Source organism: Bison bison, unplaced genomic scaffold (genome assembly GCF_000754665.1).
Source record: "Bison bison bison isolate TAMUID 2011002044 unplaced genomic scaffold, Bison_UMD1.0 scf7180017864207, whole genome shotgun sequence".
NCBI lineage: Eukaryota > Metazoa > Chordata > Mammalia > Artiodactyla > Bovidae > Bison > Bison bison.
In genome coordinates, this window is record NW_011494779.1 from 350,325 (window position 1) to 355,476 (window position 5,152).

The window sequence follows — 5,152 nt, forward strand, 5'->3', positions numbered from 1 at the left end:
TGAAAGAAGGACACTAACATTTCCAAACATAACTGTGATTTTATCAGATTCTTATAGTTCTATCAGTTTTTGCTTTGTGTACTTTGAAGTTCTGTTTTTAGGGTCATAAATGTTTGCATGCGTGCTAAGTTACTTCAGTCATGTCCGACTCTTTGTGACCCCATGGACTGTAGACCACCAGTCTCTTCTGTCAGTGGGATTTTCCAGGCAAGAATGCTCGAGTGGGTAGCCGTTCCTGTCTCCAGGGGATCTTCCAGATCCAGGGATCGAACCCCAGCCTCCTGCATAGCATGCAGATTTTTAACCATCTGAGCCACGAAAGCCCCATAAATGTTTAGGGTCGTTATTGATCCCTTTATAGTTATAGGATGATATTTTTTAGATCCCTAGTAATATTCTTCATGCTGACATTTACTTTGTCCAGTATTAAAATATTGAACTTTGCTTTCTTGATTGGTTCTTGGCATGATATATTTTTTGCAACTGTTTATACTGTTCATGTCTTTATGCTTAAGAAGTGTTTCTTGTAGACAGCATATAATTGGGTCTTGCTTTAATTCGAGTGTTTGTATCATTTACAGTTAAATGTTTATTGATATGGTTAACTTTCTTTCTTTAATCTGGAGATTTTCAAGGCAGTAAGCTGGGGCAGTTAAGGGCTCATCTCTTTTGTGCCCTGTCTCTCAGAGATCACTGTCCTTTGTTGCTCAATACCCAGTATCTTGAAACCATTGTTGCATACATTTTGTTGTTCCCAGAAGGGCACATCCAGTTCCTTACTCCATTTTTGGCCGAAATGAAAGTCTTTTAATGATTAATTGAGGTATCTCAAACCTATAATGTCTTCCTTCTGTTACTGGTCCTATCATACTGTTACGTGATTATTAAGGTTAAGAGTGAAGATTGCCCTGAATTCAGAACAACTTAGGTAACATAGATTAGAGATGCTGATTCTTACAAATGTAATTGTGTTGTTTTTGGGGCCAACACATTTTTTGTATTTGAGTTTTCTTAATTTTATTTTTAATTGGAGGCTAATTGCTTTACAATGCTGTTTGTTTCCTGCTATACAAGAACGTGAGTCAGCCATAAGTATACATATATACCCACCCTCCTGAGCCTCCCTCCTGCTGGAACCAACACATTTTAAAAGAAACATTTCAGAAAATCCACAGAGAGAAAATTTATATGACTTTTCAGATCTGGTGAGTATCATAAAATATTTATTTCAGGTATAATCCATGGTCATTTCACTTCATCTTTCAAATATTTAATATTTTTAAACCTATTAATAAAAAAATTAACTCTTAAGTTTATGAAGAATATTAGGTATAAGCTTAAAATGTGGAAGGAAGTACATAGGTTTTCAAAACCCTTTTAGGATGGTTGTTGTTGAGTCACTAAATCACGTCTGACTCTTTGCAACCCCATGAACTATAGCATGGAATTTGATCAAATTTATGTCCATTGAGTTGGTAATACCATCGAAGCATCTCACCCTCTGCACCACCCTACCTTCTCCTTCTGCCTTCAGTCTTTCCCAGCATCAAGGTCTTTTCCAGTGAGTCAGCTCTTCAAATCAGATGGCCAAAGCATTGGAGCTTCAACTTCAGCATCAGTCCGTCCAATGAATATTCAGGGTTGATTTCCTTTAAGATAGACTAGTTTGATCTCCTTGCAGTCCAAGGGACTCTCAAGAGTCGTCTCCATAGTTAGAAAGCACTCAGCCTTCTTTGGCACTCAGCCTTCTTTGTGTCCAGCTCTCACATCCTTATGACTACTGGAAGAACTATAGCTTTGACTAGACGGACCTTTGTCGGCAAAGTCATCTCTGCTTTTTAATACGCAATTCAGGTCTGTCACAGCTTTCCCTCCAAGGAGCAAGCATCCCTTAATTTCACAGCTGCAGTCACCGTCCACAGCGATTCTGGAGCCCAAGAAAATAAAATCTGTCACTACTTCCACTTTTTCCCCTCTATCTGCTGTGAAGTTATGGGACTGGATGCCATGATCTTATTCTTCCCAATGTTGAGTTTCAAGCCAGCTTCTCCACTCTCCACTTTCACCCTCATCAAGAGGCTTTTTACTTCCTCTTCACTTTCTGCCATTAGAGTGGTATCATATGCATATCTGAGATTGTTGATATTTCTCCCAGCTATCTTGATTGCAGCTTGTGACTCATCCAGCCCAGCATTTCACATGATGTACTTCTCCATATAAGTCAAATAAGCAGGGTGACAGTATACAGCCTCGTGGTAGTCCTTTCCCAATTTGGAACCAGTCAGTTGTTCCATGTCCAGTTCTAACCATTGCTTCTTGACCTGCACACAGGTTTCTCAAGAGGCAGGTAAGGTGGTCTGGTATTCCCATCTCTTTAAGAATTTTCCACAGTTTGTTGTGATTGACACAGTCAAAGGTTTTAGTGTAGTCAGTGAAGCAGTAGTAGATGTTTTTCTGGAATTCCTTTGCTTTCTCTGTAATCCAAATAATGTTGGCAGTTTGTGAGTTTAAAAAAAAAAAATTCTGGAAACAGCTGTTCTAAATCTGGTCATAAATCCTTTGTCCAAAATCTTAATAGCTCCCTATTGCTCTTGGGATAAACTCCAGACTTCTAGCATTTCTTGCTTGGTACTTGGAGACTTGGCCAGTTCCTATTCACTTTATAGCCTGCTCTGATCGCTGCCCCTCTCACTCTACTCTCTAGCCATATTAAACTGCCTTCATTCCTTAAATGTGACACATTCTCTCTTAACTTGGGCCTTTTGCACATAAATATCTCTTGTCTAGAATATTTCTGTCCCCTCCCCACAACTCTGAAGTTTTGAGTTAGATATCTCGTCCTCTGTTTTGCTCCGGTAACCCTTTGTCCTTCATTATTACTCACCACCCTCTACAATGTTTACCATTCACTTGTTTCTGTCCACAGAAAAGCCCTAGAAACGATATCAACCCAGTAGCAACAAGCAAACCTAACACCCAGACTGTTTTCTAAATAGCAGTCTCCAGCAAGAGGAATCAGGACTTCTTGGAGAAATAGCTAATTTCAGGATGGAGGCAGGGATAAAGTGACAAGGAATATCTTTTTGTGCAAGAAAGTTAGGAAGTGCTCAGAGAATGATAGGAACATTTCAGAGGGATACAGGATTCACTTAGAAAGAATTTTACTGGCCAAATCTGGAGCAGTATACTGAAATAGTAATGATAAACAGAGTATATTCTCTGAATAAATTAAGAATCCATCAATCTATAATGATATAGATAAATGAATGAGTAAATGGAAAAAAAATACTTTCTTAAATATAATGTCAACTAGTAAAATTCAAAGGATTGAGTTAGAAAATCATTATTTGTACACTCTACTATATATAAAATAGTCAACATGAACCGACTGTATAGGGAATTCTACACAATATTCTATAATAACCTATACGGGAAAAGAATCTGAAATATGTGGATATATGTATAACTGAATCACTTTGCTATCCACCTGAAACTAACACAACATTGTAAATCAAGTATCCACCAACGTAAAATAAAAATTAAATTTAGAAAAAATCATCATTTGGCAAACATCATAGAAATAATAGATTCAGACAAGCAACATCACTGGATGGTAAAATTCATGGATGAAAATGCAGGATTAAGAACAGGTTTTATTTACATTGTCTCAATAATTATACAAGGAAAATAGTAACTTTACAGTGGAGAAACTTGAGGAACTTCCTTTCTCAAGTGATAGAAGTTAGCATCAACAGTAGTGGAAAAATCAATGTGTATCATGTGATGGCTGCAGTAAGCCAACCATAGTATTACTTCAGTAGTGTTTGCCTAAAATGTGTTACCTAAGGGTGAGTAAACATCAGGCAAAACCAAATGGAGGCACATTTCAAAAACTAACAGGTCTATCATTGGTCCATTACCTTTGCTTTGCAACAAATACCCTAAAATCTAATGGTTTAAAATAACATTGTCTGGGGGTGGGACCAAGAAAAAATGGAGGGTCTTCCACAACGCAGGAAAGGGGCCAGAAATGAACCCAGGTTGCAGAGTGTAAACTACAGCTTGTTGTGGGCAGCCCTGCTTCTTGCATGGAATTGGAGCTGTATGGACCTGTTCTACTGCAAGTTCTACGACAAGTTCTGCTGCAAGCTGGATCAGGATGATGCGTTGCTGGGCTCCTACCCCACAGACGACAGCTGTCGCATCCATGTCATTGACCACAGCGGTGCCTGCCTTGGGGAGTATGAGGACATATCCAAGGTGGAGAAATACGAGATCTCACAAGAAGCCTATGAACAGTGGCAAGACGCAATCCGCTCCTTCCTGAAGCGCAACAAGCTAGGTTGATTCAATGAAGAAGAGCGGGCCCAGCAAGAGGCCGAGAACTCCCAGCACCTTATCGAGGAGGCAGCCCAGGCCAGCACCATCCCTGTGGGCAGCCACTGTGAGGTGCAGACACCTGGGCAGCCCCCTCGCAGGGCCACTGTCATGTATGTAGGACTGACAGATTTCAAACCTGGCTACTGGATTGGTGTCCACTATGGTGAACCACTAGGGAAAAACGATGGCAGCGTGAACAGAAAACACTACTTTGAATGCCAGGCCAAGTAGGCGCCTTCGTCAAGCCATCAGTCATGACATTGGGGGACTTCCCTGAAGAGGACTACGGTATGGATGAGATGTAATGGCCAAGGAAGGGCAGCCCCCTGCTCCAGCTAACTCGCCTACTCATTGCCCTTCCCTGTGTGTGCCCATGGCCCTCTCCCCATGAGCCTGTTTTTATTTTATTGACTACCCTCACCATTGACTTTTGAGACACATGTATTAAATTTGCCGAAAACCTGAAAAAAATAACATTGTCTGTTGCTGTTGTTCAGTCGCTCAGTCCTATCCAACTCTTTGCACCCCCATGGACTGCAGCATGGTTTAAAATAACATTTACTTTATTATGGTTTGGGCAGGGTAAGTGGCTCAAACGGTAAAGAATCTGCCTGCCATGCAGGAGAAATGGGTTAGATCCCTGGCTTGGGAAGGTCCCCTGGAGAAGGGAATGGCAGCCCACTCCAGTATTCTTGCCTGGAGAATCCCATGGACAGAGGAGCCTGGCGGGCTGCAGTCTTTGGGGTCGAAAAGAATCGGACACGACTGAGGG

At 40.8% G+C, this 5,152-nt stretch overlaps 1 pseudogene; it reads left to right on the forward strand.

Moving 5' to 3' along the window:
- Nucleotides 1-4,008: 4,008 nt before the first annotated feature.
- LOC104992021 lies at nucleotides 4,009-4,835 on the forward strand (annotated as a pseudogene).
- The last annotated feature ends 317 nt before the right edge of the window (nucleotides 4,836-5,152 follow it).